This window comes from Giraffa tippelskirchi, chromosome 9 (genome assembly GCF_054371585.1).
Source record: "Giraffa tippelskirchi isolate mGirTip1 chromosome 9, T2T-mGirTip1v1.2.pri, whole genome shotgun sequence".
Taxonomy (NCBI): Eukaryota; Metazoa; Chordata; class Mammalia; order Artiodactyla; family Giraffidae; genus Giraffa; species Giraffa tippelskirchi.
This window is the reverse complement of record NC_137283.1, coordinates 132,540,139-132,560,332: the sequence shown is the minus strand read 5'-3', so window position 1 is coordinate 132,560,332 and position 20,194 is coordinate 132,540,139. Positions and strand designations below refer to the sequence as shown.

Below are 20,194 nucleotides of genomic sequence, written 5' to 3'. Positions count from 1 at the left end.
AACCTGGGGTTCCTGACACACGAGTTGATAAGTCCACTTCCACACCATGTTGTCTGTCTTTGCAGCAACTAGATATAGAGAAGAGAACTGGAAAGCAGATCATGTGCAAACTAGATGATACCATGTTTGATTACTGCTTTCAAAACCATGATATTTACAAATCTGGTTTTGTGCATTACGGTGTGTATATCATCTGAATAATCTAATTATTGCTTTTAAGAAAAAAGATGTATGGAATTAACCGTATTTTCTTCCTCGTGAAACATAATTGTGTTTTTGGTTAGATTTAGAATAATTGATATTAACATTAATATTAAATATAGTAATAACTTCCAGTGATGTATTTGTGTGGTATATGTGTGTTTGTGTATAAGTGAAAGTAAAACCAAGTGAATAATTAAGACAGGATGAGGACAGTCATGAAGTGAGACAGGCCAGATCAGTATCAGGACTCTTGCACAAGCCAAAGGCAGCAGCACTGAGAGGCACTCCTGATTTCTAACTCCAAGTGACTTTTAATAAAATGGAAAGTGGCTTCATTATAGTCTGGTATGAACTATAAGACTTCATGAGGAACGTTTCTTCTTGGTCACCATTCTTTTAACTTGAGTAGATGGAATGAGTTTTTGCAGTGGACCTGTAAGTTGGTGTCAGTCTGCAATAGCATAAGAATGCTCTATTTTTATTTCTCAAATCATCCGGGGACATTTATAGACAGACATTTCTAGATCCCAACCAAGGTGATGGAACCACTGCGAGGTACACCTAATTGTATGGAATCTACTCTAAAGGTAGATTTTCATTAACTGAGCTATTAGCAAAAATGGAGGGTTGGAAAATTCATGTCGTTGTCTTGGACATGTTGTACCTGCTCTCACCTGGAATCCAGGGGGCTTTAGATGTGTCTGAATTCCAGTTTTACCACTTACTCTCCATATAGAAACACAGACAAGTTCAGTAACTTCTGTAGGCCTGAATTGCCAGGAACTTACAACCCACTCCAACATTCTTGCCTGGAGAATTTCATGGACAGGGGAGCCTGGTGGGCTACAGTCCATGGAGTGGCAAAGAGTCAGACATGACTGAGCGACTAACACACACACACACGAGTTAGATATTAGGTAAAGTAGTTGAGGCACACCATAAATGTAAACGCATCTAATAAATAATTGGATTAGTGGAGAAGAAAGAATAGACTGTGTAGAGAGCAGCCATTTTTTTTTTTTTTTTTTAGCAGTATTGGAGTCTAAGGAATGAGATTTATTGGAAAAGGTAAAATACTAGAAGAAAGTGTTCAAGAATATGTGAGTGTTCACTTCTCAGGATCTTCAGAGAATTTGCTGGAACATAGTAAGAAGAGCTGGGTTCTTCACTTGTTCTTCAGTCGTTCAGTCTTGTCCAACACTTTGTGACCCCAAAGATTGCAGCACACCAGGCTTCTCTGTCCTTCACCATCTCCCAGAGCTTGCTGAGGACATTGAGTCGGTGATGCCATCCAACCATCTCATCCTCTGTCGTTCCCCCCTCCTCCCGCGTTCAATATTTCCCAACATCAGGGCCATTTCCCATGAGTCATCTCTTCGCATCAGGTGGCCAAATTATTGGAGCTCAGCACCAGCTCTTTCAATGAATATTCAGAGTTGATTTCCTTTAGGATGGACTGGTTGGATCTCCCTGCAGTCCAAGGGACTCTCAAGCGTCTTCTCCAACACCACAGTTCAAAAGCATCAATTCTTCAGTGCTCAGCTTTCTTTATGGTCCAACTCTCACATCCATACATGACTACTAGAAAAACCATACCTTTGACTAGATGCAAAGTAACATCTCTGCTTTTTAATATGCTGTCTAGGTTGGTCATAGCTTTTCTTCCAAAGAGCAGGCATCTTTTAATTTCATGGCTGCAGTCACCATCTGCAGGGATTTTGGAGCCCAAGAAAATAGTCTGTCACTGTTTCCATTGTTTCCCCATCTGTTTGCCATGAAGTGATTGGACCAGATGCCATAATCTTCATTTTTTGAATGTTGAGTTTTAAGCCAGTTTTTTCACTCTCATCTTCACCTTCATCAAGAGGCTCTTCACTTTCTGCCATAAGGGTGGTATCATCTGCATATCTAAGGTTATTGGTATTTCTCTCAACAGTCTTCATTCCAGCTTGTGCTTCGATCCAGCCCGGTTTTGCATGATGTACTCTACATAGAAGTTAAATAAGCCAGTGACAATATACACTAGAGAAGGAAATGGCAAACCACTTCAGTATTCTTGCCTTGAGAGCCTCATGAATAGTATGAAAAGGCAAAAAGATAGGACACTGAAAGATGAACTCCCCAGGTCAGTAGGTGCCCAATATGCTACTGGAGATCAGTGGAGAAATAGCTCCAGAAAGAATGAAGAGACGGAGCCAAAGCAACAACAACACTCAGTTGTGGATGTGACTGGTGATGGAAGTAAAGTCTGATGCTGTAAAGAGCAATATTGCATACGAACCTGGAATGTTAGGTCCATGAATCAAGGCAAATTGAACGTGGTCAAGCAGGAGATGGCAAGAGTGAACGTCCATATTTTAGGCGTCAGTGAACTAAAATGGACTGGAATGGGTGAATTTAACTCAGATGACCATTATATCTACTACTGTGGGCAAGAATCCCTTAGAAGAAATAGAGTAGTCCTCAGAGTCAACAAAAGAGTCTGAAATGCAGTACTTAGATGCAATCTCAAAAATGACAGAATGATCTGTTTGTTTCCAAGGCAAACCATTCAATAGCACAGTAATTCAAGTCTATGACCAGTAATGCTGAAGAAGCTGAAGTTGAATGGTTCTATGAAGACCTACAAGACCTTCTAGAACTAACACCCCAAAAAGATGTCCTTTTCATTATAGGGGACTGGAATGGAAAAGTAGGAAGTCAGGAAGTACCTGGAGTAACAGGCAAATTTGGCCTTGGAGTACAGAATGAACCAGGGCAAAGGCTGATAGAGTTTTGCCAAGAGAACGCACTGGTCATAGCAAACACCCTCTTCCAACAACACAAGAGAAGACTCTACACATGGACATCACCAGATGGTCAACACTGAAATCAGGTTGATTATATTCTTTGCAGCCAAAGATGGAGAAGCTCTATACAGTCAGCAAAAACAAGACTGGGAGCTGACTGGTACAGACCATGAACTTCTTATTGCCAAATTCAGACTTAAATTGAAGAAAGTAGGAAAAACCACTAGACCATTCGGGTATGACCTAGATCAACTCCCTTATGAGTATACAGTAGAAGTGACAAATAGATTTAAGGGATTAGATCTGGTAGAGTGCCCGAAGAACTATGGACAGAGGTTCGTGACATTGTACAGGAGGTAGGGATCAAGACCATCCCCAAGAAACAGAAATGCAAAAAGGCAAATTGGCTGTCTGAGGAGGCCTTACAAATAGCTGTGAAAAGAGAAGTGAAAAGCAAAGGAGAAAAGGAAAGATATACCCATTTGAATGCAGAGTTCCAAAGAATAGCAAGTAGAGATAAGAAAGCTTTCCTTAGTGATCAATCCAAAGAAATAGAGGCAAAAATAGAATGGGAAAGACTAGATATCTCTTCAAGAAAATTAGAGATACCAAGGGAACATTTCATACAAAGATGGGCTCAATAAAGGACAGAAATGGTATGGACCTAACAGAAGCAGAAGATATTAAGAATATCTGGCAAGAATACACAGAAAACTATACAAAAAAGATCTTCATGACCCAGATAATCACCATGGTGTGATCACTCACCTAGAGCCAGATGTCCTGGAATGCAAAGTCAAGTGGGCCTTAGGAAGCATCACTATGAACAAAGCTAGTGGCAGTGATGGAATTCCAGTTGAGCTATTTCAGATCCTAAAAGATGATGCTGTGAAAGTGCTGCACTCAATATGTCAGCAAATTTGGAAAACTCAGCAGTGTCCACAGGACTGGAGAAGGTCAGTTTTCGTTCCAATCCCAAAGAAAGGCAATGCCAAAGAATGTTCAAAGTACAGCACAATTGCACTCACCTCCCATGCTAGCAAAGTAATCTCCCAAATTCTTCAAGCCAGGCTTCAACAGTACATGAACCGTGAAATTCCAGATGTTCAAGGTGGATTTAGAAAAGGCAGAGGAACCAGAGATCAAATTGCAAACATCCACTGGATCATCGAAAAAGCAAGAGAGTTCCAGAAAAACATATACTTCTGTTTTATTGACTATGCCAAAACCTTTGTGTGGATCACAACAAACTGTGGAAAATTCTTAAAGAGACAGGAATACCAGACCACCTTACCTGTCTCCTGAGAAATCTGTATGTAGGTCAAGAAGCAACAGTTAGAACTGGACATGGAACAACAGACTAGTTCCAAATCAGGAAAGGAGTACGTCAAGGCTATATATTGTAACCCTGCTTTTTTAACTTATATGCAGAGTACATCATGAGAAACGCTGAGCTGGAAGACGCACAAGCTGGAATCAAGACTGTTGGGAGAAATATCAATAACCTCAGATATGCAGATGACACCACCCTTATGGCAGAAAGTGAAGAAGAACTAAAGAGCCTCTTGATGAAAATGAAAGAGGAGAGTGAAAAAGTTGGCTTAAAACTCAACATTCAGAAAACTAAGATCATGGCATCTGGTCCCATCACTTCATGACAAATAGATGCGGAAACAGTGGAAACAGTGACAGACTTTATTTTGGGGGCTCCAAAATCCCTGCAGATGGTGAGTGCAGCCATGAAATTAAAAGATACTTGCTCCTTTGAGGAAAAGCTACGACCAACCTAGACAGCATACTAAAAAGCAGAGACATAACTTTGCCAACAGAGGTCTGTCTAGTCAAAGCTATGGTTTTTCCAGTAGTCATGTATGGATGTGAGAGTTGGACTAAAAAGAAAGCTGAGCACTGAAGAATTGATGCTTTTGAACTGTGGTGTTGGAGAAGATGCTTGAGAGTCCCTTGGACTGCAGGGAGATCCAACCAGTCTATCCTAAAGGAAATCAATGCTGAATATTCATTGGAAGGACGAATGCTGAAGCTGAAACTCCAATACTTTGGACACCTGATTCGAAGAACTGACTCATTTGAAAAGCCCCTGATGCTGGAAAGATTGAAGGTTGGAGGAGAAAGGGGACTCAGAGGGATAAGATGGTTAGGTGGCATCACCAACTCAATGGACATGAGTTTGAGTAAACTCTGGGAGTTGGTGATAGATAGGGAGGCCTGACGTGCTGCAGTCCATGGGGCCCCAAAGAGTTGGACACGACTGAGCGACCAAACTGAACTGACAGTATACTGCCTTGACATACTCCTTTCCCAATTTGAAACCAGTCTGTTGTTCCATGTCTAGTTCTAACTGTTGCTTCTTGACCTGCATACAGATTTCTCAGGAGGCAGGTAAGGTAGTCCTCTTGAAGAATTTTCCACACGGTCAAAGGCTTTAGTGTAGTCAACGAAGCAGAAGTAGATGTTTGTCTGGTATTCTCTTGCTTTTTTTGTGATCCAGTGTATGGTGGCAGTTTGTTCTCTGGTTTCATGCTTAGTCACTCAGTTGTGTCTGACTCTTTGGGACCCCATGGACTGCAACCTGCCAGGCTCCTCTGTCCATGGTATTTTCCAGCAGGAATACTGGAGTGAGTTGCCATTTCCTCCTCCAGGGCTCATGCCGACTCAGGGATTGAACCTGAGTCTCCTGTGTCTCCTGCATTGCAGGCAGATATCCTTACCTACTGAGCCATCAGGGAAGTCTCAGGTTCCAGATCTTGTTGAATTATTAGTTTGCGTTATAGCAGGGTAATTATTTCTTTTTAAAGAATTTGTTCCCCATGAAGTTCTTCCTGTTAAGCAGACTTTAAAAAAAAATCAATATTTCTTTAGGATTTTTTCCCTTGTACAGTTGAGACTATATCATTGGAATTTAAAGTCTGCTAACCCTTGCAATTAACACTTTCTGATCTGATGCTCCCTATCTATTGCGAAGCCAAAGGCTAATTCATCGCACATACAAATAAACTATAACCTGTGACAAACACTGCTTGAATGAAGCACTGGCCCAGAGATAAGTACTGAAAATCCTCCAGTAGGCAGACTGACTTGGAATTATAAGTAGGCCTATGGGGTGTAGATATATAAAAAGTAATTCTAACTTTCTATTAAAATAATGCAAACAAATATGGAGAAGAAAATGTAGAGTTAAGGTCAAGTATTGCCAAGTGAGAGTTTAAGAGGTTTGAAATCAGCAGATCATTTGGCTCCCTGAAGAATAAAACTTTTGATTATAGAAATTGGGTGGGACATGGGTGGTTCATTACAGTCTCTCCTCTCTGGTTAAGACCAGATCATCAAGGATCAGAAGTCATTTTCCTACAATGTCTAGTCATTGATTTTTCCTTAAAATTAGCCCCATGGTCTCTCTTTAATAGTAAAAAAAAAAAAAATCCAAAATGAAAAAAAAAGTTGCATTTTTCTTGTGGTTATGTAAAATCCTGCTCACTGTAAAATATTCATATATGAAAGAAGTGTATGAAAACTAAAATTGCTTCAAAATAACCACCACTGTTGTTTCAGTGAGATCCTTTCATGATTCTCTTTATCCACGATGTTATTCGCTGTGTAACTTTTTTTCTCATGTACAGTCATTTCTTCCCTCACTTCTCCCCCAGGCCATAACTGCTTTCGAAACAAAATGATACGAAAACAGGAAACCCATATTTATCACCTTGTGTGTACCTTTCCATGTCTGTCTTTGTGCTTATATAATCATATAAAAACATATGGGCATAAAGTATTTTGAGGTGTATTCTTTTATAAAAGATAAAAATCTAAAAATCTTATAATCCTAGAGCTAGAAACCTCTTTGGAGATGAGCATAAAAAGCTAGATTTTTATACATTTCCTACTTGAACCCAGTTCAACAGCATTTTTCTTGGCAGGTTGCATTTATAAAATATTCCCAGGGCATTCCATTTAGTTTTCATAGACACAATTCTTTCTGAACTTGTATTTTATTAGTTTGAATGATATGTAATTAAATTACTTAATGAAGATAATAGGACCAATTAGTCTGAATAGCTTCCTAATTCTTAGTAAACATATATAATTCAAATGGTGAGAGAAGAGCTCCCATTGTCCAGACAGAAGCCTGCAGGTTTCAAACACTGTTTTTACCAGTGGATTATATGCAGGGCTGGGAGAACTATTCTCTCAGCAAGTTTGATTTTTGCTGAAATTATAGAGACCATTCATGCTGTTGTGTCTTCCTCCATCACCCTCACCCCTGTGATATTATCCAGAGATTGTTTTAAATTTGTGATTATATGAGCAAGGTTTGTTGAGAACAACCAAACACACTTACTTTGCATACTTTAATTAATATACAGTGTTCTTTAAATAACATATAATAATCTGATACCAGGAACCAATTTCTCCTCACTTATGTTTCGATGATAAACCTTACTCAGTGGAGCATATATTATAGTTCTGTTTAATCTCTTGCATGTTTCATGATTTGCTAACAAGATCCAATCGTTCCCTTGGTGTATGTCACTTTCTGAATCAGAGTCCTCATGATCTAGTCTTTGTCTTTGGATGTGGCAAATGGATCTCTTCTCCTACCTCCCAAATTACCTTGAAGCATTACTGTAGAGTAACTTCATATTTTGTGGATTATCCAGTCTAGAAATTACAATCAGAGTGGCAGGCTTGGGGTGTCAATGTCCAAATTTAGGTCAGCTAGAAGGTGGACTTGGAGGAGGCAATGGCACCCCACTCCAGTACTCTTGCCTGGAAAATCCCATGGACAGAGGAGCCTGGTAGGCTGCAGTCCATGGGGTTGCTAAGAGTCAGACACGACTGAGCGACTTCACTTTCACTTTTGCCTTTCATGCAGTGGAGAAGGAAATGGCAACCCACTCCAGTATTCTTGCCTGGAGAATCCCAGGGACGGCGGAGCCTGGTGGGCTGCCGTCTATGGGGTCGCACAGAGTCGGACACGACTGAAGTGACTTAGCAGCAGCAGCAGCAGAAGGTAGACTGGTTGGTGTCTAAATCTGGCATGTCAGAAGTCAAGTTTGGAGGAATTGGGCTGGGGAGAAGCTGGGACACTGTCAACTCCAAGAAATCAACAGATCAGTGAGTCAGAAATTCAAGTTTAGTATCCTGTAGAGGGTAGTCATGGGCCCAAGCAGAGAAAACTGCCCAGTGAGAAGGCTGGAAGATCATTTTAATGAGTCCATGCATCAGAATTTAAACACTCCACCTTAGCAGTAGATCAGGTTGCAGTGAAAGAATGACATTTTGTGCTTTATTCATTTGGGGGAAATTATGCCTTCATAATCGATGACAGGGCATGGCAAGTCATGCAGAATTGTTTAAATAGATTTTACTTTGTACTCCTCTCCTTAGTCATTTAGTTACCAGCAAAATTTATCTATTTGGTTCAAATCTTTAAAGGAGTAGGAAGCAAGAAACGGAAGTGAGAGGTGTATTGATGTTCAGTTAATGTCTGTGCAGCTCAGCTGTTTAGTAATTGCTCAGTGGGGTGAAGAAGCAGCAGCTGATGGCTACTTGGCTCTACTCACTCACTCTTAGATGAACTGGCTTCTTCAAATTTATGATCCTGGATTAACTGTCTACAAAAAGTACAGAAAAAAAAAAAAGATCCATTGACTCGATGCAGCCTATAACAGATTGTGGTGTAAAGATTAAAAGTACAAAAATTCCTGGCCTTAGTTTCAATAAGAGCAAAGTGATAGGAAGTACTAAATTTATTGACTTGCCAAATCATACTCTTGCAAGTAAATGGATAATAGTTTTTTCTTTATATTTTCACATTTTATTAACAGAAACAGCAGCTATAAGATATGAACAGAGAAAAAATATAGGATAATGTTTTGTGTTTGTTTTAGAAAGTTATTAATGCTGTTTACCTGCTATGCTGTAACTATTTCTAGAAAAGTGTCTTTTCTATTTTAAGTGAAAGTCTTAGTTGCTCAATCATGTCCAACTCTTTGCAACTCCGTGGACTGTAGCCTGCCAGGCTCCTCTGTCCATGGAATTCTCCAGGCAAGAATATTGGAGTGGGTTGCCATTCCCTTCTCCAGAGGATCGTCCATACCCAGGAATCAACCCGGGGTCTCCCACATTGCAGGCAGATTCTTTACTGTTTGAACCACCAGGGAAGCCCTTTTCTGTTTTAGATATCAATATCTTCTTCATTGATTATTTTTCATCCTAGTTACATGTTGCTTTACTTATAAAGGAAACCTGGAAAACCTTAGTTAAGTTCATTTAAAAAATTCTTTTTTTTAATAGGGTAACAAAATAAAAGTACCAAAATGTACTGGTCTATGTATTTGTAAGTCATGTGAATGATGGATCAAGTTTAAATGTAGTTGATTTTTCTTCCTATCTTATAAATACTAGAGCTTTTGATTGAGTATCTAGAAAAAAGAAGCAGCTTGCCTATAAAGTTACAACTACAGATTATTCTAAAACAAACCAGAGATGTTATCCCCTTTGAAGAAAATTTATGGAGAGTAAACGCCTTAGGGATCTGTAATTACAAGCATCTCTCATGGATCAAAGTCCTCCAGGAACCCCTCTACTGGGATATCTTTTGGAATAGGCTTATGAGCCACATAAAAAGCTCTCTCACAGACAGTTCTTATGTGGTATTTAAATGTGTTTTATTGTAAAACCAGTTAACTAACTTTATAGTCACTTGTGAGCTGTAAGCTGTCCCTTGCAATTTAAGTGGTAATAATGGGGATGTCATTTGTAGCAATGCTTCTCTATTTTCTCTAATTAAAGGCCTCTTTGTGTTTTAATTTCATAATAAAAACGTGTCTTTTATAACTTTTTTCACTTGTTTACTTTTTTTTATCGTCAGTTTTGTTTTCAGTTTCAGCTCAGCATATTTTAAAATTGCTGGTTTATTCAAGAAAATTGGTTAAAAAAGATTATAGGTATTATATTATTCTACTATGTCCCCCAACCCCCCCAGAAAAGAAAGAAAAAACCTTCTAAATATTTGTTTCCATTTGCTTTTTTAAATTGTGGCAAAATATACATCAGTTCAGTTCAGTCGCTTAGTCATGTCCGACTCTTTGCGACCCCATGGACTGTAAAATTTATCAATTTTAGTCATTTTTAAGTATACAATTCAGGGACATTAAGTCCGTTTGCTTTTTCACCTGGTAACAAATGGAGAAATCTGGAGTCATTCAGAAATACACTTTTAGTAAGAATTCTAACACCACAAATTTATGGATAAAATAAGAAAATGGGTATCTTAATTTAACGGCTCTTCTGTTTTGGTTCATCTTCCTGTTGTTGTTTAGTCGCTCAGTAGCATTCCACTCTTTGTGACCCCATGAACTGTAGCCCACCAGGCTCCTCTGTCCATGGGGTTTCCCAGGTAAGAATACTGGATGGGGTGCCATTCCCTTCTCCAGGGGATCTTGCCCACCAAGGGACTGAACCTAGGTCTCCCACGTTGCAGGCGGTTTCTTTATCACTGAGCCACCTTATTCATTCATTTAATCATTATTTGTTAAGACTCTCCCATCTGCCAGTCTACCTTTGTAAAAGACCCAAAGGAAAAACCCTCTGGGGATCTCACTTAGACCCGTGTGTAGGGAGCCACAGAAGAAGACAATTATAATATATTGAGGAAATGTCTAGAATGAAGAAGATTGGAATGTAAATTGAAGCCCTGGAGGCAGGTTTGCTCAAGTTTCTCCAGCAGAGCGTGTTTTACTCAACGTAAAGGATAAGTAGGCACTGACCATGCACCCCACTCCAGTATTCTTGCCTGGAAAATCCCATGGACGGAGGAGCCTGGTGGGCTGCAGTCCATGGGGTCGCTAAGAGTAGGACATGACTGAGCAACTTCACTTTCACTTTTCCCTTTCATGCACTGGAGAAGGAAATGGCAACCCACTCCAGTATTCTTGCCTGGAGAACCCCAGGGACGGCAGAGCCTGGTGGGCTGCCGTCTATGGGGTCGCACAGAGTTGGACACGACTGAAGCGACTTAGCAGCAGCAGCAGCAGCAGCAGCAGCAGCAGACCACGTAAAGGATAAGTAGGGAGGCCAAAGGACAGCAGGGTGTTTATGCTAAGGAGACAGCGTGTGCCAAGATGTGGAGCGTGTGAGCCACCAGGTGTCTATGGGGATGGCGGTGCGCTTGCTGTGGTGGCAGACAAGTGTGTCTGTGGAAGAACGTAGAGGTGGGGTTATGGGGCTGATGGAGACCCTCCTGAAGGGCCCTCATCAGCTATCTGCTGATGTTTCCAAAGACTGGTCTTAGTTTGAGTTTTTCTTAGTTGTTCCTTGAGCAGAGAGTGGGAGGAAAGGGAATTGTCCAGTAAAAAAACAAGGTTTTGTGTTTTCTGTGGTAGGACTTCTGAGATCATTACTTTACTGTGCAAATTCTGATTTTCCTAGGGTGAGAAATGACATGGCCTGTTTCCTACATATACTGATCGTAGAACAACTGGCCTCTCCCCCACCCTTCAGTGGGAGATGTTGCTATAATCCTTAGGAACCCATTAGAATACTTTGTTATTTAGACTGAATCTGTTTCCACCTCACTTTCCCTATAAGTCTATGGATCCTTTATGTATGTCCATTTCCAAAACCAGACTAAAATCAGGGACTGGTGCTGAAGCTGAAGCTTCAATACTTTGGCCATATGATATGAAGAGCTGACTCATTGGAAAAAACCCTGATGCTGGGAGAGATTGAGGGCAGGAGAAGAAGGTTGCGACAGAGGATGAGATGGTTGGATGGCATCACTGACTCAGTGGACATGAGTTTGAGCAAACTCTGGGAGATAGTAAAGGACAGAGAAGCCTGGTGTGCTGCAGTTCATGGGGTCACAAAGAGTCAGACAAGACTGAATGAGTAACAGAATAAGGGATCCTCAAGGCTAAAGAGCCCCATAAAACTTAGTTATATTTTTAATGTGATTGAAGTGTAGTTTGTAATTATTGCATAGATCCATATTCCTTTTATTTCTTGAATCATCAATAAAACATATCTCAGTTGAGTTTCTTGTTTTGTTGTTCATTTTGTTTTTCGAATGAAAGATGAATTGATTAGAATGGAATATTTTCAATGTTAAAGGGATCCTGGAATTTATGTTTAGAAACTCCTTGTTAAAACTTGGACACAGCTCAGTAATAGAACAAATAATTTATTTGGCCAATATGAAAAGAAAATATTCTCTGTGATTGGATTATAGATAATTTTTTTTGTGTGCTTATTGGAGTTTCTATCTTCTACAATGAACGCTTACTGCATGTGTATTAATAAAGACATCTGCTAAGTCACTTCAGTCGTGTCTGATGGAACTCGCCAGGTTCTTCTGTCCATGGGATTTCCCAGGCAAGAATACTGGGGTGGTTTGCCATTTCCTACTCCAGTGGATCTTCCTATCTCAGGGATCAAACCCGTGTCTCTTAGTCTCCTGCATTGGCAAGCGGGCTCTTTACCACTAGCACCACCAGACATGAAACTGGGTAATAAAAACTGAAAGTCAACAAGTAGTGTTTCTGTAAGGTTGCCATTCAAATTATGTCACTTAGCCATATATTTTACTCTAGTCAAAAGAAGATTGCAGTTGCAATATGTTATTCACTTAGCTCTTTATCTCAGTGTTTCATTTACTGTTTTATCTTCAGTACATGGCAGTAGACTATTTAACTAAAATGCTGCTTTTTTTCCTTTAACTTTTTGAGGCATAATTGACCTATGGCAAAATGTAAACTTGTTAAGTTCACAGTTTGAATGTATACTCATGTATACACCTGTGTACCCATCAATCTGGATCAAGATAAACTATATACCCATCATCCCGGAAAGTTCTCCTGCGCTTTTTTTAGATCCTGCTCCCATAGTCCCACTATTCTGACTTATATCACCATACATTATTTTTGTCTGTTTAAAATGAAATACATGTGTGCTTTTGTGTCTGGCTGAGTTTTTGTATGTGACTTTTTTCATAATGTGTTTCTTTTGAGATTCACCTGTATTGGTTCATGTATCAAAAGCTAATTTTTCTTTTTTTGCTGTTGATTATGGAAACAGCACACTTTGTCCATTTTTCTGTAAATGGGCATTTGATGGTTTCCAGGTTTTGGCTGATATAAATAAAATGAAGGGTCTCACCTAAGTTTAGATTATTCAAGACAGAGTAAGATAATAAAAAGAAACTATGAGAGGCAAACCTTTTTTCATTCACTCTGCTGATTTCTCAAGGACGAATATAATTTTAGAGGATAAAGTTTTTCAGATACAAAGGGAATTATATAATCTCAACAAATAGTTTTTGAGAAAGTGTTTTCATACTGCATGAAAGCTTTATACAAATTTATGTCTAGTAATGTAGATAAGGCTAGTATACCAAACATCCATAATGTAAAAGGCATGATAAATGCCATAAGAGAAACATATGCCATTAAGGATTTAGAGAAGGAAACAGTCATATTTCTTAACAAAATGGTTATATCATTTACTAAGATAGTAAAGTTCGGTGACAAAGTGCTTGGGGAATAGCAAGATGATTATTAATTTGTTACGAAAGAGAGTGAGAAAGGGGCTTCCTTCATGACTCAGTGATAAAAAATCTGCCTGCCAGCGCAAGAAGTGTAGGTTGAATCCCTGGGTTGGAAGATTCCATGGAGGAGAAAATGGCAACGCACTCCAGTGTTCTTGCCTGTGAAATCCTATGAGCCTGGTGGGCTACAGTCCATGGGGTCACAAAGAGTTGGACACAACTTAGTGACTAAACAGTAACAACCGGATGAGAAAGAGCAAAAGTAACCAGAAGGGGAGAAGAAACCATGAGAAGTGAACAGGAGATAGCTGGAGGTGAGAACACCACCCTAGCACTTTCTGAAATTCAGGTTGATCTCTGATTTGGCACTCTGAAGCAGAGGTTCTTAGTATATGGTCCAGAAACATGAATACTTTAATGGGTGGAGTTGACTGTGTCTTTGAACTTGGGCAGAAAAAAAATGACAAACTTATTTTCATTAAGGTCTCGCTGAAATGAATGATTATAATTAAGAATGTAGGCAATAAATTACAGTAGTGTTAGAAGAACCTGTTACTTTGTCACCAATAGATATGGAAGATATTTTCATATCATATAACCATTGTTGAAAATACTTTGGAAAGCTCTTTGTGCTTATCATTGCTTTTAAATTATGGAGGTTGTAGGAACCATCATTAGATATTGCTATTGAATGTACTGGTAAAGAAACAATTGTTAAAACATCACAATTGTTTGTAACATTCTGATAACTGTATTTTGAGGAGATTGATTTCCTTTATTATCCTGTTTATTTTATGTGTATTTAAAAATGTTATCCTAATACAGTGTTCAGAGATTTTACCAGAGTGACAAAGAGGTACAAGGGCACAAAGTTTAAGTCCCAGCTAGCCTTCCACTGTTGGGTATATACTCAGTCAAAATGTGTTCACAAGTGAGACAGGAGACATACAAGAATATTTGTAGGCCTTTTTTGTGTGGATAAAAATTGAAAACAGCCCTAACTTTTATTTATAGTAGAGTGGATAAATTATGTTTCTCCATAAAATGGAACACTACCCATCAATGAAAATGAATAAATTACACTTATCTGAACAATGTGGATGAAACTTGTGAGCATAAATTATAAGGAAAGAATGCCAGGCAGTAGAGAATATATGTATTATGTGAATTTATGTTCACATAAAATTCAGAAATAAGGTAAAGCTGAGCCACGGTTTTAAGAATGTGTATTTAGGTGGTCATTCTACCCAAAAAACCAATGAACTGGTCATCATATAGATTCAAGAAGTAGAGATTGGTGATTGAGAAGGAAAGGGTGCAAGATTTCTGAGGGCTAGCAGCATCCTGTTTCTTAACTGTTTACTTGAATGTTTGCATTGTGATAAATCACGTGCATGCTAAGTAACTTCAGTTGTGTCTGATTCTTTGTGACCTCATGAACTGTAGCCTGCCAGGCTTCTCTGTCCGTAGGATTCCCCAGGCAACAATATTGGAGTGGGTTGCCATTTCCTTCTCCAGGGGATCTTCCTAACCCAGGGATCGAACCTGAGTCCCTCATGTCTCCTGCATTGGCAGGTGGGTTCCTTATCGCTAGTGCCACCTGTGCCGTGCTTAGTCGATCGGTCACATCTGACTCTTTGCGACCCTATGGACTGTAGCCCACCAGGCTCTTCTGTCTGTGGGGATTCTCCAGGCAGGAATACTGGAGTGGGTTGCCCTGCCCTCCTCCAAGGGATCTTCCCAACCCAGGGATCAACCCCGGGGTCTCTTGCCTTGCAGGCAGATTCTTTACCAGCTGAGTTACCCAGGACCCTGGGAAGCCCTAAATCATAGAGGTATGGAGTTTTGTTTTGTATATTTTTCTTTGTGTGTGTTGTATTTGACTTGTCACAGGAACTTGAGTATTTAGTAGATATGATCAATTCATACTCTGTAAAGTCAACTGAAACTGTTTTACTGGCACATTTTTAGGGACCAGTGACACAGAAATAGGAAGTTCTTAAAAATTTGTCTGATTAACACAATATCTCCTGGGCAGGCCAACATGCAAGCTAGGCCAAAATGCTTGTCAACAAAAACAAGAGGTGTTGGAAGATGCATTAGGTTTGGGATGTCTGTTGCATGGAAAAGGACTAGCCAACCTCCGTGACCCCACATGATAAGGCTCGCTCTTGGCCTCCTGAATATCATTTGGATAGAAACTGCCATTTCCTATGCATCTGTCTGCTCCACCTGCTCTGCTCCAGCCTCTCTTCCCTCACTCCTTTGATAATTCTTTAGATATGTTAATAGGATTGTAAACTTGTCCCACTGGCAGGGTCCTGCTGTCTTGAGAGCTGATCTGTCCTTTCGGTTCTTGTGGATCAGTAGACTGAAGACTGCTTGTTGCTGTCATTTTTAAAAGTCCTTTGAGGCACTTTTCTATAATCTCTACAGACTAGCAGCATGGGCACATGGAGTTAAGATGTTGAAGGAATGCCCAATAAAGATAGATATCCAACAGGTAGCCAGAAATGCAAGGCTGGCATATTAAAACTGGAGAGAAACTGAGACTAAAAATCAAGACTGCATGCACGTCATCTCTATAAGTGTGATGATTTAGTTTTTAGAGTAGAATGGCTGCAACATAAGTTTTCTATCAATGTCTATAACTTTGTAAAATCACAATCTTAGTTTTGTAGAAAAATAATTAAATTTGCCATCTAAAACTTGTTCTGACAATGTTACCATGAAAATTTTTGTTGGCTGCAGATGTTTCAAAACGCTGTTCATTAGCACTGTCAAGTTATAGTCTAAACCATTTGACGTCACTAAAATTATTTTAGTGTTTAGAGGACTCAGAATTTGACTAGTTTTCTTTTGAAAGACACTGCCCTGAATATGGAGAAGGCAATGGCAACCCACTCCAGTACCCTTGCCTGGAAGATCCCATGGACGGAGGAGCCTGGTAGGCTGCAGTCCATGGGGTCGCGAAGAGTTGGACACAACTGAGCGACTTCACTTTCACTTTTCACTTTCATGCATTGGAGAAGGAAATGGCAACCCACTCCAGTGTTCTTGCCTGGAGAATCCCAGGGACAGGGGAGCCTGGTGGGCTGCCGTCTATGGGGTCACACAGAGTCAGACATGACTGAAGCGACTTAGCAGCAGTAGCAGTAGCAGCCCTGAATATAGGTGGGAAAATGACCAAAGGTACACAGAGTATAATTTTAGAATTTTATTATAAAAGTTAAATTCTGAGTCTACTTTTGGCTCCATTCCACCATTAGGATTATATCAAAATACTGCTAAAATGTATATGTATTCAACATTGAATGAGTGAGTTTGAGATCGATATTTTCATTCATATATTCTTTTCCTCTGCAAATCTCCATTTTATTCTTGAGCAATGCCAGAAAAATTCATGTATTATAGACCATAATTTTGAGATCCATATTTTCATTCACATATTCTCTTTTTCTTCAAATCTCCGCCTTATTCTTGAGCAGTGCCAAAATAATCCATGTATTATAGACAATCAGTCTCTGAGTAATCATATTCATTCTAGTTCTGTCATCTAGAGCAATGAAAGATTTCTCTGTTAAATAAACTTTCAAATATTTGAAATTATGTAATTTGAGCTATAAGCATATTAAGTGGTTTTGTACGTGATTGAAGAATGAGGCACTGAGATGACATTTTACCTAAAGTCATATTCCCAGATGGTGGCAGCAGTTGGTATCAGAACCCTAGCCTCCACAGTAGAGGCTGGGCTGCTTGCTGTCTCTTACGTGGAGGCCACTGTAGCAGATTAAGATGTTAGGCTTTGGATGCAAGGCATACCTTCAGAATGGTTTTACCTACCCCATTTGTCAACTAATGATCTTCGGGGAGTATTTCCAATCTTTGTTTCTTTGTCTATAAAAGATATTACTTACCTCATATGGTGGTAGGTAAAGATTAAATGAGATAATGCACATAAATTATTTAGCACAATGCCTGGTGTGTAATACAGATTCAGTAAATGCCATTATCATTTTTTAGTTTTATTGGGACAAAATTGACATATAGCATTGTGTAAACTTAAGGTTACAGCACAATGATTGCTTTTATTATTTCTGAATGTTTTTGTCCTTCTGAAGACAAGCATCCCTATTTCCTTCTATTTTTTTCTCATATGATATATTTTGGGAGTTTCATACCATCCTGAATCTCTCTAGATGCACATTTTTCTTGAAATGTGATATTAGAGCTTAAAACAAATAGTTTATTTAGCTCAGGGACACAGCATGATGTATCTATCTTTAAGCTACTAGCAATGATTATAAAGTATTTTAGGACAATGAAAATTATAACTCACTTGTAAAGTTCTCTGTGGATTCACCTACATTTCACAGTGTGTGCTTTTCCTTTCTCCACTTACATTTTTCTTTTTCTTCTTTTCGGAGCCCTCATAAAGGAAAACAGTCACATCATTCTATGGTGAAAAAAAAAGAAAAGCATTGAGCTATATAGGCATTAATGTCCTATTAAATGGAATAAAAAGAATCAAAGAAAAAAAATTCTGTCAAATTTTTACATCTACTCATGGGTGACTATTAGCTATGATTTTGTGTCTTTCTCATTTTTGACAGGCTGATTTCCAGGTCTGTTTATCTCATTATTCACACACTATTTAGTGTCAATATTTTGTTTGATTTGTGGTAAATAGTAGTTGTATCTTCCAATTATAACTGTTTTAGATGAATGTGAGATGTGGTTATTAAATAATAATGGTGATTCCTCCTAAAACTTCTAGGTAAAACTTCATCTGGGGATAATGATTTTGTGTCGGTGTTAATTCCACAGGGTGTACAGAGTGGATTCTAATTCTCATTTCTTTCCGATTGGCTACAGAATGTAAAACTGCCCTTTGAATTTGCCTCAGAAACTGATGATCATTCTAACTTCATCAACCGTGTGCATCCTATAGATGGAAGTTCACATGGCCCCTCAGGGTATAGGGGCTGAGATGTTGAGTTAGTCACTCTCCTCACCTGCAGAATTGGTGTTTTATGCCAGGCCTCTTTTGGAAGCTGAGCATCCAAGGTAAAAGAGGAGTTAGTTCACAGGTGGATGGGTCTGGAAGTAACTCAGAGCCTCCAAGCAGCCTCACTTGGAATAAGCCTACTCTGTAGTCATCACTGCTAAAGGTTCTGTTGCTGATAATCTGAACTTCAACTTCCTTAAGTGATATAGATGAGTATTTTTCATGCTTCTTGTATCATTTTTGTTATTTTCAGAAGCAACATAATGGTAGTAGTTGAGAATTGGACTAATGGTTAGAGAACAGGTTCCACTTCTGGCTACTTGACTGTGCAACATCTGATAAGTTACCTGACCTTTCAGTTCCTCTTCTTTGACACCAGGGCACTCATACTTCTCTTGTTGTTGTCACTCAGTCACGTCTGACTCTTTGCAATCCAGTGGACTGTAGCCTGCGAAGCTTTCCTGGCCTTTACTATCTCCTAGAGTTTGCTCATAATCATGTCCATTGTGTCAGTGATGCTTCTTCTCTTACAGGCTGCATAGCCTGGTCTTTATGTATCTGAGCTGTGGAGCCAAGTGTGTGGGTTTGAACACCACCAGTTCAGTCACTTAAGAGATCAGTGTGGTTTTAGGCAACTTGTTTACCCTTGTGTGATGGATAATAGGGAGATTTAAGTATCCTAGTTATCTCATACCATTATATGAAGATTAAGCACTTTACGTATATTAATTAACTTAGAACAGTGTCTAGTACACAGTTATAACTCAAACACCAGCCATTGTTCTTTTCAATGGTAGTGCCTCTTAGAGACAAGAGAAAGGGGCTCTGAGTATTGAAGCTTGCTTTTATATTGGTGTCTGGCCAACTAGATTGTGAGCTTCTTGATACCAGGATCTGGGCTGTGTCTGTGCCACGTGGGCATGCAGTACCACGTGGGCATGCAGTACACCATGAAGGGATGGTGTGCTGGTGAGTGTTTCCTAAAGGTTTGAGATTCAGTTGTGCTGGATCTTGGTTGTTGCGAGCGGGCTTTCTCTAGTTGCTGTGAGCAGGGGCTACTCTTCATTGTGGTGCATAGGCTTCTCGTGGTGGCTTCTCTTGTTGCAGAGCATGGACCCCAGGGAGCATGGGCTTTAGTAGTTGCGGCTCTAGAGCACAGGCTCAGTGGTTGTGGCGTACTGGCTTAGTTGCTCTGTGGCATGTGGGATCTTCCGAGATCAGGGATTGAACCCATGTCTCCTACATTGGCAGGTGGATTCTTTGCCACTGAGCCACCAGAGAAGCCCTGAATTTTACTGTAAAATGCATTATTTTTTCTGAGCACCTGAAATTGCTTTTATTGATGACTCGCCGAGTATTCTCCTTCTTGCTAATCATTGGTGCCCTTCCTGCCAAATTTATGAAGTATTTATCTGACTTGTCTCTGCTTAACTTATGAACTGTCACGAAAGCTTTGTGACTCCCCGTGGTGAGTTGTAGCTCTGTTCCTAAGCCTCTTCTCTGCAGTGTAAGATTACTTGGAAAGGACTTCCCTGGTAGAACAGTGGATAAGACTCTACCTGCAAATGCAGGGGACACGGGTAATCCCTGGTCAGGGAAGACTCCACACGCTGCAGAGCAACTAAGCCT

General features: G+C 39.7%; 1 protein-coding gene across 14 annotated transcripts in view; it reads left to right on the top strand.

Moving 5' to 3' along the window:
- The window catches only part of ARHGAP18 (Rho GTPase activating protein 18), a 204,371-nt gene that overhangs the window by 19,993 nt on the left and 164,184 nt on the right, over positions 1 to 20,194 (top strand). For 4 of the 14 annotated variants that reach the window (XM_081529117.1, XM_081529120.1, XM_081529111.1 and 1 more), the window contains exon 1: positions 13,826 to 13,871. The exons of 3 other annotated variants lie outside the window; for them this stretch is intronic. The gene's annotated coding sequence lies outside the window, so the exon portion shown is untranslated. Of the gene's footprint in view, positions 1 to 13,825; positions 13,872 to 15,035; positions 15,133 to 15,336; positions 15,393 to 20,194 lie in introns of those variants that run through there. 7 more of the 14 variants (XM_081529112.1, XM_081529118.1, XM_081529113.1 and 4 more) reach the window with 3 other exon arrangements.